The following is a 15141-nucleotide window of genomic DNA, read 5'->3' as shown; positions in this document are numbered from 1 at the left end:
TTTGTCTCTCTTGGGACAGTTTCTCTTAAAGCACCAATCTTTGAAATTATTTCTCTTGAAACACAAAACCTTTGAAAAGGTTTATCTTGAAACACCAAACCTTCGAGTTCGGTTACACTCAACACAAGGGCATGTCAAATTTACAGTATAGCTTAAGTCGAGAAGAAGACTGAAGTTGACTACAATTTGGCAACGAGAAGCCTCAATCTGATTCAAATCCTGAATTACAGCTTCAATTCCATATCATTTTCAGATGGACTCGACCTTACGACGAGGGAGTCATTTCAAACCAATTGAATATCAGGTTTCAACTCTACGACGGAGGACATTCGATATAGACGAAATTTATGTCTTTTAATATTTGCTCTATTTTTGTTACATGATAATGAGCAAAGAGGGGCGGCTGAAGACACTTAATTTCGTCCCCTTTATTAATATTATTATATAATATATTTTATTATTATAAGGTATATTACATGATACATTTATTTACATCATTTTATTTACATTGTGTCAGGCCCAATGAAACTGAAATACATGGCCCAGCAGTAACCCAAACGCACAGCCCGAATTGGAAAACAAGGGTTTCCAAAACCCTAGCTCTTCCGTTCTAAGTCAGCGTCGCATGCTCCGTTTGTCATTCTCCACGATCGCACGCCTCTCAACAACCCCATTTTCACGGCAACACTCCAGCAACCCGAATCCTTCGGCGCAAGGAAGGCTTGTCCACCACAAAAGCAACCAACAAACACCAAAATTTTAGTTCAAATAGGATGCTAAATGTAGTTTTCCTTTTTGACTATAAATAAAGATGTAACACAATATCATAAAAGAAAAAAAGATACATATGATTCACACACAATATTTACCAGAGAGATTGCACACAAAATACTAGAAAAACACGAGCAAGAAAAGAGTGATTTTGAAGCATTTGTAAAACGTTGAGCACAAAATAAAAGAAGAAAGGTATTTTTTTTACCTATTTGTTGGCTCGGTTGCTTGCATGCGTGTGTTTGGTTGTTGATAGGTTTGGAAAACACCAAATAAAAATGATTTTTGGTCGATGAACGGGAAATGTTTTAGAGATCTATCTTTGTAGATCTAGCAATCCCGAGGCCATATTTTAAAAAACCATTCGGATATTTAAAGTGGGGAGGGGAAAAGCTTTAAAAATTGAATTTTTTTTTGGTTTTGCCGTAGATGAATGGCGGCCGGTGAGGCAGCAATGGTGGCCGGGATCTGGAATGTGCGGCGTCGCTCATGTGTTCTTCAAGAACACAAGAACTAGCGAGAGAGAAAGCTTTGAAATGGGGGAGGGGGGTTGTGTTTAGAATGAAAATGGAAATTATCAGACCAAAACATTGGCTTATATACGTGACCCATTTACCCGTTCAGGGTTCGTGTATTGACCCGTTCAGGGTCCGCATATTGACCCGACCCAGGGTCAGATCCACGTGTTTTCTCGTGAAAATAGGGTAAACTACCCTTTTGTCCCTCCAATTTTGAATTTATGTTATTTGGATCCCAAATCCGATTTTAAAACTCCAGTTTCGTTTTAATTTGGCCACCTAACTTGCTTTTAAATTCAATTTAATCCTTATATTATTATTTTCATTTTTTAAAAATATTTATTTTGTTATATATGTACGTATGCTCTTTTGTTTTTATATACCTATAATTAACATATATATATATTTAAATTATTTTTATTTAGTTATTTCCTTATTTAATTACTATATCTTATAACTTTATATATATTTTTATATTTATTTTTGGTTTTTATTTATTACTATTATATTATATTATTTTTATTTTCTAGTTTTTACCTTTAAATTTTTACATTTTTTCATTTTTTACCTATACTATTTATTTATTTATTTTCTTGCTTCTATTTATTTTTATTACGAATATTACTTTTACTTTATTTGTTTATATTTTACTTATTTCATTTTTCCCCTCTCGTCTTTGTTTATTGTTATTTATTGTTTTATTCTGTTTATTTATTTTCTTCATTTTCCTATTTTATTTTTGTTTCTTTATTTTCATTTTGATTAATTTATTTACTTCTTTATCTTTATCTTTATTATTATATTTTTTTTAGCTTTACTCATTTATTTTATCATCTTTGTTTTATTCATTTTTCATTTTTACTTGATTTCATTACCTTTTTGTCTAACGTGTTTCTTTTTTTAAGGATGATTTCAAATCAATCAAAGGTAAGTTTTAGATCGTCATTTTACATTTTAATTTAAATCTTCAACTTTCTTAATTAAAGACAACTAGAAATTACGTAGTACCGGAAGGGCAGTTCAAGGGTGCTAACCCTTCCTTGACTGTAACCGACTCCCGAATCTGACATATCACTGGTAAGATGCAGATCAGGTAAGAAATAAGGTATCCGATCAACCTATTTTTTAAAATAAATGATCGGTGGCGACTCCTAACTCAATCTATTATTCAAGTCGAAGCCCAATTCCGGAGTTCAACTGAAAGACGATTTCAACACATATTTCGTAGAAGAATGATTTTATATAGTTGATGCTGCGCTTTCTCACTTGATTTATACTTTAGAATAGGTGCCAGTAAATGCAGTCTGCTTTGATCATTTCAATGCCCACCATTTCATTTAGTAATTTGCCCACCATGCAATTTATGGTCCAAATTATTTTTAAATTTAAGTATGCTCTTGAGAGTTTTTACTAACTTAAGGTGAAATGACATTGTTGTTATCAAGCTATACCTTGCTTAGTAGAACTTGAGTATTTTGGTTGATAAGTTTGAAATCTGTCTTGGAAGATTTCATTTCCCCTCGTTTTCAGTTCACTGTCCATTTATCCATGTAATAAATTAGATATCATGCTTCTTTAAATACTATTCACCTTAGTTTTAAAAAGTGCGCCTGGGCAGGCTTAAGGCGCCAGGCGCCAGGCGCCGGAAAAATTGCTTCCGGCAGCACAGGCGGAGTGCAGAACGGAAGGCGCGCTTCTTCTGCCTTTGGGCCTTTTTTTTCTTAGGCACAGGCGCTGCGCCTCTTCCGCTTTTGGGAGAAATTTTAATTAAATAATAATAATGAGTTTTTAAATTATTTTAATGGAGATAATATAGTTATTTTAGTTAAAAACCCACCCTTACGGTCCCTACCCACGCCCCCCTGCCTCTTGATTTCTTTAACTTTCAAGAGAGGAAAAAAAAATCTAACCCAGCGCAGCCATCACCAGAGAAGCACCAAGCCACCGTCGCACTCTGCCAGCTTACAACCATCAGGATCATTTATCTTCACCATCTCTTCTCTGTTTTTTTTCTTCTTTCATTTAAGTTCAATCTCTAAAAAAATTATACAACCTCTAGAGTCTAGTGTAACAATCTAAAACATAAAAACAGAAGAAATAGGAAGAAAATAGCATAATAGAAGAAGCGACGGTAAGAACAGACGACAGAGAGGAGAAGAACGGTTGGAAAGAGCCTAAACAAGCATTTCATTCATATTTTTCTCTATTAACCCTCAAACATATTAGATTTTGTAATCTATGAGCCCAAACCCGAAAGCCCAATTACAATCTTTATTTATTTATAAAGTTCATTTCATCTAGGCAGCAGTTAACTTGTAAGAAATTATATAGAAATCATTTTTCATTTTGAGTTGTATTGTTTGTCACATCTTTTCTCTGTTTTTTTTAATTTCTACATGTATGAAGGTGCTCCTTGAATAATCTGAATTTATATTGCTCTAAATCTATCCAAAGGTTTTGTTTCAGAACCTTTAACAATATACAGCCCTAAATTTATTTTGTTTATATTCTTTTTTATTTGAACTCTTTTTCTTATATTAATTTGTGTTGTTAGTGTAATGATATTTAAACATCTATAATATGAATTATCATGTTATTTTGAGTACAAAATATATTCTATAATTTATTTATTGGTCTTTTAGTATAAAAGTGCGCCTCGCCTACGAAAGGCGCGCGCCTCGCCTACGAAAGGCGCGCGCCTTCTCCCGGCCCCTTGCTCCTAGGCTCCAGGAACCCTTTGCGCTTCGGTGCACCTTGCGCCTTTTAAAACTAAGCTATTCACAAGTTAAATGTCTTTTGGCTTTTATGACTTGTGGATGTGTTACTTGAAAATAAGGCTATGTTGGCACTCATGTTTAGAGGTTCTTACATTTGTATACAAAATTCTAAATATTTGTCTCATTTTGCTTTTTTACTTGTGGATGCATTACCTAGAAGCTAAGGATATGTTGGCTCTCTAATGTTTAGAGGTGCATATATTCATAGAAAAAAAATCTAAGTACTTGTCTCATTATGTTTCTTTTAGGTGTCGAGTTATCCAGATTTTCGAACGTGGTGCTCGGATCCTGGATGGTTCTTTTATGACTCAGGAACTGAGTATTCCCTCTACAAACTCAGAAACTAGTTCTGCTTCTGATAATTCGACAGTTATGTCTGTCTCTATTGCTGATCCTTATGTATTGCTAAGGATGACTGATGGAAGCATTTTGCTCCTTGTTGGAGGTATGTTTTGTCATAGTTGATTTTTGTGCATGTGCTTATTAACTTGTAACTCTTTTTACTTACCATGATCTGCACTCTTCATATCTTGTCTTTGCAAAACTAGCTCTGTATTACAAAACCATGCAGCATCCTATTTCTTTCGTTATTGGATTCTTGATGGTTTTATGTTTAAAACTGAATTACAGATCCTGCTGCTTGCACTGTTTCTATAAACAGTCCAACTGCTTTTGAATGCTCAAAAAAATCGGTATCTGCCTGTTCATTGTACCGTGATAAAGGTCCAGAGCCATGGCTACACAAAGCAAGTAGTGATGCGTGGCTTTCCACTGGCATTGGAGAGTCTATTGACAGTGCTGATGGAGGGCCACATGATCAAGGGGATATATATTGTGTCATTTGCTATGAGAATGGTGCTCTTGAAATATTTGATGTGCCTAATTTCAATTTTGTTTTCTCTGTTGAAAAATTTGCATCTGGAAGAACCACCTTGTTGATGCCTGCTCACAGGAATCTTCTGAAGATTCTGAGAAACTGATTAATAAAAGTTCTGAAGAATTGCCTGGCCAAGGGAGGAAGGAAAATATTCAAAACTTGAAAGTTGTTGAGTTAGCCATGCAGAGATGGCCTGGAAATCACAGTCGCCCATTTCTTTTTGGTATATTAACGGATGGAACAATTCTTTGTTATCACGCTTTCCTGTTTGAAGGTCCAGAGAATGCTTCTAAAATTGAAGGTTCAACTTCTGGACAAAGTTCTGCTGTCTTAAGCAATGCCAGTGCTTCTAGGCTTAGGAATTTGAGATTTATTCGTGTTTCTTTGGATGCTTACACAAGGGAGGAGACATCAAATGGAACATTATCCGAAAGGATTACAATTTTTAAGAACATTAGTGGTTATCAAGGGTTTTTCCTCTCTGGATTAAGGCCGGCTTGGTTTATGGTGTTCAGGCAACGGCTCCGTGTTCATCCACAGGTCTGTAATCTAGTCTGTGATGCAATGGGATACATAATTTAGTGGTCTAAAGTTAGGTTTTGGACAAATTTTAATGTGATCGTGATTGTCGCAATTTGACTCCACATTAAATTACTGGTGAAATCTGGACAGAGAGTGCTTTGTAATTATTTTCTCTACTTCTTCTACTGCACCATTCTATTATTGAAGTTGGAAACTTTCAGCCTATTTGAGAATCTATCCATTTAGATATAGCCCGGTTCGGGAAGAATTCTGCTGGACATTTTATATTTGGTGCCTATAAATAATGAATGAAATCAATAATTGAAAACTATTAACTTTTGATGGAATCATATCTTTAATTGTTTCATAATATCATGAAAGTATGTATACTCTTCTCATTTCATTTCTTTGTTTTTTCAGATATGTGACGGATCTATTGTAGCTTTCACTGTTCTTCACAATGTAAACTGTAATCACGGGTTCATTTATGTTAACATCGCAGGTTAGATAATAATATTTTAATTACTTTTATTTTTTGAAGTAACACCCTTTTACATAATGGCTAAACAGCAATTCTTGTTGGCATCTTTTATCCTAGGGTATTTTGAAGATCTGCCAAATGCCATCTACATCAAACTATGACAACTATTGGCCAGTGCAAAAGGTGATTTCTTACCTGCCTTACCAGAATTAGAAATTAATTAATCTCATAATTTATTTGTCAGTGTACTTAATAGAAGCTTTCTGTCTGGGTTAGATTCCACTGAGGGGCACTCCACATCAAGTTACTTACTTTGCTGAGTGGAATCTTTACCCACTTATAGTTTCAGTTCCTGTAAGCATATTCCCTTTCTTTTTTCTTTAAAAGAAATTATTTTATTTTTCATATTATGTTAATATCTATAGTACCTGTTTCTATTTAAACTTTACAAGGTAAAGTAGCTTAGACATAGTTGGAGCCACGTGCTGGCTGTCTTTTCTGGCCTCTCGTTGTTTGAAGAAACTTCGGATGTTGATAACTATTAATTCTCAAACTCTGCTATTCAATTATGTGAACATGCAAGCGTGTTAGTAGCACTGAGTTGCTGGTTTATAAACAAATTCCCACTGAATTGGTTTGATTTATTAACTTTGTTTCAGATGTTTTTTTCATTTTCTTAAAAGTAACCGCAATAATTAAACAGAGGCCATACATGTATTCAATGGAATTTTAGTTAGGAAGGAATTTGCCTAACTTTGTCCACTTCATACTTAATTGAAGGTTTAACTTGCTGGTTTATTCTTTTGCCAAACTATGATGCCAGCACCTAAGTTATAAGAAGTAGGAAGGATCTAGGAGGGTGGAAGTGGTTGGCATTGTTCCCTGAACTTTTGTACTGATCGCTACAATTGCAGGTCCATAAACCAGTTAATCAGGTGCTATCATCATTGGTTGATCAAGAAGATGGCCATCAGATGGACAATCATAATTTAAGTTCTGATGAATTGTACCACACTTATACTGTGGATGAGTTTGAGGTTCGGATTATGGAACCTGAAAAATCTGGTGGTCCTTGGGAAACTAAGGCAACTATTCCAATGCAGAGCTCTGAAAACGCTCTAACTGTGAGAGTGGTCACCTTATTTGTAAGTTTCTCTCTTTGTTGTTTTAGTTTGGCATATGTGCTTCTTGGTTCTGGAGAAGGGGTGGCTTGAAAGATTATAGAATGTGTCATTGTGTTAGTCTTATTGAGAGGATGTTTTCTATAGAAGGTAGCAGTTATGGCCTTAAGGGAGACTGTATTTGATGTATCGTGTTTCATAGCTTAATTTAGTCTTCTATTTTTTGATTAATAATTTAGTCTTCTCAATAAAACATGAGGGGACAACTTTATAATTATTTATGGGGTCAAATGGTAAATGAGATATTGTATGGAATCTTGCCTGGACATTACCAATACGCTTACGCAATTAGCATGTCTTTTCGAGGCTATCTCATTGTTTCCACAGTTCAGGGAATTTTTTTATTTAGACAGTGCTTTAGTGCAGAATACTACCACCAAAGAAAATGAAACCCTTTTGGCTATTGGAACTGCTTACGTTCAAGGAGAGGATGTTGCAGCCAGAGGACGTGTGCTTTTGTATTCTATTGGAAGGGGCACTGATAATAATCAGAATCTGGTACTTTCTGGTTATCTGATTTTTTATGTAAAAGAATGATCGACTTCCAAAATGTTTAATCCAAGTATATTCTATATTCATATCTCAATTGAACTTGTGAATTGATTTTTATCTTATATAAGTTTCAGAGATTTATTCAAAGGAACTAAAAGATGCTATATTGCTTTAGCCTCCCTTCAAGGTCATCTCCTGATAGCTTCTGGTCCTAAAATTATTTTACATATATGGACTGGTAGCGAGTTGAATGGAATTGCATTTTATGATGCTCCACCATTATATGTTGTGAGCTTAAATATTGTAAGTTTTACTTACCTTTACTATCTTTATGACATGCTCTAGGCGAAAAGGCCTGGATACCAATCTGACTTTATTTGATTTCATGTGATCTGATCTACTCATTTTACTTTCTGTGGATGCAGTTTTTGAACTGTTGAGTGCAAATAGTTCTTAGTGGGCCTTTTGCTTTTTTATTCCTTATTTTAATGCATCATTTGGCTAATACCTACTGTGAACTGCAGGTCAAGAATTTCATCCTACTTGGTGATGTTCACAAGAGCATATATTTTCTTAGTTGGAAGGAACAGGGTGCACAACTTAGCTTATTGGCGAAGGATTTTGGATCCCTTGATTGTTTTGCAACGGAATTCTTGATTGATGGAAGTACCTTAAGTCTCATGGTTTCGGATGAGCAAAAGAATATTCAGGTTATTACATCCATTTTTTGTGCAATTTTGCATTTAAATTGATGTGCATATGGTAATTATATTTCATTTATAACATATATTTCATATCATCAACCTTCTACTCTACATGGATTCCCTGTTCCCTCCTTTCCTTTTTACTTAGACATAGGTGTAGCTAGGGACCGCAAAGAAATCATGCATGTTAGAACCTGAGAAGAAAGTGGTTATTTTGGATACTTGGCTATTAACGTTCATAAGCATCTTGTAAATACTGGCCTCCAGTTTCTTTCACTGAAAGGCCTTAATTGATCGTAGCTGAGGTTTGCTTCATTATTTGTCAATAGGATCTACACCATTGGAGCTATTTGTCGAACTGTCAATAAGTTCATTCCTCTCTTATTAGTTTGTTGAATGATTATCATATTTGAAAAATTCATTTTACTGTTTGCCATTCAGATATTTTATTATGCACCAAAGATATCTGAAAGTTGGAAGGGACAAAAGCTTCTTTCAAGGGCTGAATTCCATGTGGGTGCGCATGTAACAAAGATCTTGCGGCTCCAGATGCTTTCTACTTCTAGTCGAACCGGAGCCCCTGTAGGCTCTGATAAAACCAATCGATTTGCTTTGTTATTTGGTACTCTGGATGGCAGCATTGGATGTATAGCTCCTCTTGAGGAACTCACATTTCGTAGGTTGCAGTCTCTACAGAAAAAGCTTGTTGATGCTGTTCCACATGTAGCCGGTTTAAACCCAAGATCTTTTCGCCATTTCCGTTCAAATGGAAAGGCTCATAGGCCTGGCCCTGACAGCGTAGTTGACTGCGAACTACTGTGCCAGTAAGTAGCATCTTTTTTGTTTTTGAAAAAAATACTAGTATCACTGTCTTATAAGTATCAAATTTAATGCCAGGAATTGTGTTTCGAGAAAAGTTTGAACTTTTCTTCTCCAAGCATAAAATTTGCATTTTTCAAGTTTTTAGTGGTTATGCCCAACCATATATTAGAATGTATCAATCCGCTAAAGCACAAGAAAAAAAATCCCCTAACAAATTTTTAACATGTATCATTTGCTTTGCTTTGTTTAAACTAACATCCCTTGCAAATTTTTGAGCTGTTCTTTTGAAGGATGAGAAATACTGGTAGTTCGATTTTCTTGAGTTTCTTTTAAAACAATAGGTCATTTAGCATTGCTTTGTTTTTGGTTTTGTGGTCACTTAGCATGCTTAAATTGTGGGAATTGTATGGTTTGCATTGTTATGCAGTTCCAGTAAATAGAAGTTGACACTATCAAATCAAATAGTAGTATCGTGACTGGTGTACCTTTTAATTTTTATTTTTTTTGTAGTTAGGAAATGCTTCCATTGGAGGAACAGCTCGAAATTGCACACCAGATAGGAACGACCCGTTCCCAAATCCTGACTAATTTGAATGACCTTACTCTGGGAACAAGCATCTTGTGAATGCATCAGATATTAAAGCAGGTTGTAGAAAGTATTCAAGCAACACATACAGAACAAGTCATGACTATACCTGTTGTAGAATGAATGGTAACCAGTTTAAAGCTTTACTTAGATCAGGTTTAATATCTTTAGTTCATTTGATGTCGAGAAAGAACAAAAAATGTCATAAAATCATCGTGTTTGTAGAATTCTGATGTAGAATCTTTTGTATGTTAGAAGTAGAAAACAGGATCATAACTGACTGGTGTAGATTGTAGAACATTGGTGAAGAAGAGCTGCAACATTTTGTTTTCCACCTGCCCTCTGGAATCTTTTGTTAGAAGGGACGGGGGCTGTAAACTGCCGACTGCTCTTGAACTTGAATAACTGTGAGCAGGTATATTTCTTTTCATTTTCCAGCAGAATTATGCAGTGTTTGCTTTTTTTTAGATCCAGATGGGGATCTCGGTTGCTGCTTTATATATGGGAAAAGATTTTTTTTTAAAAGAAAACAAGTCCCAATTTGACATAATATGGGGCATGCATTCGATCAGTTCAGTAATGTCTAATAATCAAATAAATTGATAGTCATTAAAACTGAATACGTTGAACCAACTTTATTTCTAAAATTTTAAGCCTAGTTGGTTCCTTTCTCAGGTATAAAAAAGTTAGTCAAAATTAAACATTTGTATGAAATTAATTGAGCTATTAGGTTATTTCATATCTGTATATTTAATCTTATATTTAAATTAGGACTTAACTATAAAAATAAATGTTTAAATTATATCCCTTATTCATTTTAGGTATCAAAAGTTTTTTTTTTCAATTAAAGTGTCTTAATATTTTTTTCGTTACCATTTAAGGTTTTTTGTTGTTAATGATTGTTAGTTAAAAAAATTATGAATTATTTAAAATTTCACACCCGTGGTGTTTGTAATTTATAAAAATTTTATTTTTAAAAATTAAAATTATTATTGTTATATTTAAAAATCTCATTTTTTTGAATTAAAAAACCCAAACCCTTAAAATTTTAGGGTAAATTATAGATTTAGTACTTAAACTTTCAATTTTTTAAAATAACGTCGAACGTTTAATTTTTGTTTTACTTTAATACTTGGTTGTTAAAAACTTAAGGATATTTTCATGTGTCACCTTTTTTATGAGTAAATAACATAATTCATCATTCAACTATCTATCTTTTTCACTCTTATTTTGATCATTAAAGTTTAAATTAAAAAAAATCATACGTGATTACTAATGGGTAAATTGCATGATTCATTACTCAACTATCTATCTTCTCATTCTTATTTTGGTTTCTTATTTTGGTTCTATGATAGTCGTCTACTTTAAGAGTTTCATTTTTTTTTATTTTGACTGTAAAATTTGAAAGATTATGTCAATCATGAGAGATAATGTCTAGTCTTTAGGACAACTTTAGTTTGAACAAGATTACTTTTAGGGTAAACTACTCAAATGGTCATTAATATTTGGGTAAATTTTCGTTTTCATTATTGATGTTTCAAAAGTCAAAAATCGATCACTAACGTTATCGTTTGTTACAAATTGATCACTTGACGTTAACAACCATTAACATGCATGACGAAAAACACACGTGGACCGTTATCTGTTTACCTGGAATGCCATGGTGGAAGAGAGACATGTCTCTAGTGGTCTTTGATTTTTCCCCTTCATTTGCCAATGATTCTCTGCTGATAGAAAAGCTTCTTCACTTTTCCTCTGCTTTTTTCTCACTATAACTGCCTTTTTTCCTTCCTGTCTTTCTTCCGGAAAAAAAAAAAAGCAAAACAAAAGCTTCGTGAGAGTGAAAGAGATGGTCCTTGGAGCGAACCGTGTCGTTTGGATAGGCGGTGAGGAGGAAGAAGAAGATGCAATTTCTTCTTGGACTCGAACCGACAACGATAACAACAATAATGTTACCAGTAACTAATTCGAGGCTAAGAAAGATGAGTTGGCTATGTCGGCTGCTTAACTTTCAAGTTTCAAGTTCATGCTCGATGGTGATTGGTACATTAATCCTACTATGAACCAGGAGCTTCAAGTCAGGGATCTCGGGTTTGGCTCTAACTAGGTTGATAACAACAATCTCCTTCTTCACCACTCGATTGATTCATCTTCTTCTTGTTCTCCCTCACAGGCTTTCACGCTTGACTTTTCACAGTCTCACCCTTTGTTGCCTCCTAAATCTTGCTTCTCTTCTCTCATCAATGTCTTCTGCAACAACCCTTTTGATAATGCCTTTGATTTCGGTTTCGAATCGCTTTTCTCACTCAGTTTCAGCCGAATGTATCCTCGAATTTGATGGTTTTCCCTAGGCTCAAATGGGTACTTCAGAGTTCAGCTCGAGCTCCGAGTTTCAAGGTACGAGATTGTTCACTGGAACCGAGAATGCTTCTTTTTTGAGCAGTGGGTTTAGCGACAGTTCTTTCGACAGGTCGGGAAATCTCCTACTTATGAGCAGAAGAAAGGTTTTGAAGCCCCTTCAAGTTTTCTCTTCTGTTGGTTCTCAACCGAATGTGTTTCAGAAGCAAGCTGCGATGCGTCAGGGCTCTAGTGGATCTGATAAATTAGGGAGTTTGAATGTTTCGGGGCTGAGATTCGGAGGGGAAACGTCGGAGGGAAAGAGGAAGAGGCATGAGGAGGGGGATATTGAGGAAGCCAACATCGATATGTCGGGCTTGAATTATAACTCTGATGAGAGGAATGATGATTCCAAAGTGGAGGAGACTGTGAACAATAGTGGTTGCAACTCAAAAACAACTAGTACTGTTGCAGGCGGTGCGGATCAGAGGGGGAAGAAGAAAGGGATGCCGGCGAAAAATTTGATGGCGAAGAAACGAAGGAGAATGAAGCTCAATGACAGGCTTTACATGCTTAGGTCTGTTGTGCCCAAGATTGGCAAGGTATATTATCTAATGTGGCGGTCAACCATCCAATTAAGCAGATAACGGTCCACGTGTGTTTGTTGTCACGCCTGTTAACGACTGTTAACGTCGAGTGACCAATTTGTAATAAACGATAACGTTAGTGATCGATTTGTGGCTTTTAAAACAACAATGGTGGAAACGAAAACTTACCCAAATATTAGTGACTATTTGAGTAGTTTACCCTTTTAATGCAATGACTACACAACACAATAATTAAAGTAAATGACAAATGTTATACTATTTTGGATCGGTATGGTTTGCCACAAGCAAGAGAAAACAAGATTGAGAAAAACTTCAATGGACTCGGAGAAGTTGGAATGGGAGTTAACGGGTGACGTTGATGAGTGGTGGTTGTTGACATGAACTTCGATTGGATTCAAGGATCAAATTAATATTTTATATAAAGTTTAGAGGTTAAATTAATATTTTATGTAAAGTTTAAGGCCAAATTAATATTTTATCCAAAATTTAAAGTTTAAATTAAAGTTTAGCCATTTTTAGTAATGTGCCACATAACAAAGTAATGCAAGTTAACAGTTCAATGATCAAAATAAGATGGATCAAAAACAAAAGTGACCTAAAGCAAAAGTTTTCAAAACTAGTGACCAAAATTGAACAGGTCAAAAACATAAGGATCACAAGTGTTGTTTACCTTACAATTAAAGTCATTAATTGTGCAAATCATGTTTGACAGAACGTTAAAAAGCGATGCATCAATATGAGACATATTCTAACTATTTATAATGAACTTATGGAAAAGCAAAAGTAAAATTCAATGTCAAAGTCAAAAGCCAATCATGATCTGCCACCTGCACCATTGTTTAATGACTATAACTATACACCTAATCTTTGGTTGCTTAATACAAGTCAAAGCAGTGAGATGATGTAATGATACCTAAACTAACTTCTATCCCCTCTTAATTTCTATATGTTTTAATCCAACCAGTGATGACTATATCATAATTGAACCACATTTTCTGCCACAAAATAAATGAATTTACTGCATTTGTAATGACACACGTGCAAATGGTTCATCAACAAAGGGTAAGGCGAAGTGTTAGGGGCTATTTGACATAACTGACATCAATTTTCTTTAATATTCTATTTCTGACACCGTTTGACCAATATTTCCCGAAGTAACACACTTTCTGTTGAGTTGGCAAAGGCGCGTCCCCGGGGACGCGCTTTACCCGTGTTTTCGCTGAGTTGGATGCCACGTGTGGAAGGCGCATCCCCGGGGACGCGCCTTTCGCCAGCTCGACTGCCACGTATTTTGTTAATAATAAATATTTTATTTTTATTATTATAAATTAATAATATATTATGTAAAATGTTTCGATTATAATGTAAGAATTATCAAATGTATTTTGTTAATGTGTGTTAAAGGTGGAGTGAATTATCTACATTAATATGATATAACAATATATGAAAACCAGTTTTGACTTTATTGTAGTTATAGGAAAAATGTATGAAATTATAATATTACACATATGGTTATATTATTATTTTTGATTTTGATTATATTATTATTTATGTATTTAAAAGTTAAAAAAAAATTATTTAGGTGTACATACATTGACAAATTATATAAATGCAATAACATTAAATTATTAGAAACAAAAACATTCATTTAAATACAATATTAATTACATAAGAGTTAACGGTTATATGATGATAACAGAGCTGAACATTTTTTCTATTGTGCCCGATGTTTCTACAATGCCCACATCGTTTTTGTTCTGTTGACTTCTCCCGAATATCTATATCACAATATATTCTAGTAGATTTTGGACGACCTGAGTCCCTCAATAGCAATGGATTTGGTACAATTGTAAGCCAAGTTTGAATCTCATTTGGGTCTCTTTCGTTTCCTATGGGCGGAAACTCAAATTCATATACCTTGAATACTTGTGAAAGTTGGTATACGGGATCAACATAATTTTTGTAGTCCAAATGCGAATGTGAGCAAGCAGCAATGACATGAGAGCATGTATATTTGAGTGCTTGACAGAAACCACAATCGCACCACCTCTCTTGCAGATTAACTCTGAAAGAGTTAGCTTCAATCCCTTGCAGCGGACGTGGCATTTCGGTTACACGAAACAATTCACGGATGCGAGAAAAATTTGTAACTAACATCCCATTTGATGGAGCCACTTTTTTCTGTAAATCAACTACTAGTCTTGGGTGGTAAATATGTCCATTTTGCATCCAAGTAAGAGCTTGTCCACCGAGCTTTGCAAAGAGTTGACCCAAACCAAAATAAGTCGTTTTAACCAACGCCGTGACTGGTAAATGACGCGCCCCCTTTAAGGTTGAATTTATTGCTTCAACCAAGTTTGTTGTCATATGACCATAGCGATACCCCCCGTCATATGCATTTGTCCACATTTCTTTGCTGATGTCCATAATGTACTCGCACCCCTTCTTATTTTTGCCAAACAACT

General features: G+C 34.8%; 2 pseudogenes; both read left to right on the top strand.

The window, feature by feature from the left end:
* Window positions 1–10198, top strand: part of LOC120158826 — a 79140-nt pseudogene extending 68942 nt beyond the window's left edge.
* A 1202-nt stretch (window positions 10199–11400) lies between these two features.
* Window positions 11401–12725, top strand: LOC120158605 (annotated as a pseudogene).
* Window positions 12726–15141: the final 2416 nt, after the last annotated feature.

Source organism: Hibiscus syriacus, unplaced genomic scaffold (genome assembly GCF_006381635.1).
Source record: "Hibiscus syriacus cultivar Baekdansim isolate YM2019G1 unplaced genomic scaffold, ASM638163v2 tig00111330_pilon, whole genome shotgun sequence".
Classification (NCBI taxonomy): domain Eukaryota; kingdom Viridiplantae; phylum Streptophyta; class Magnoliopsida; order Malvales; family Malvaceae; genus Hibiscus; species Hibiscus syriacus.
This window is presented reverse-complemented; position numbering and strand designations above follow the sequence as displayed.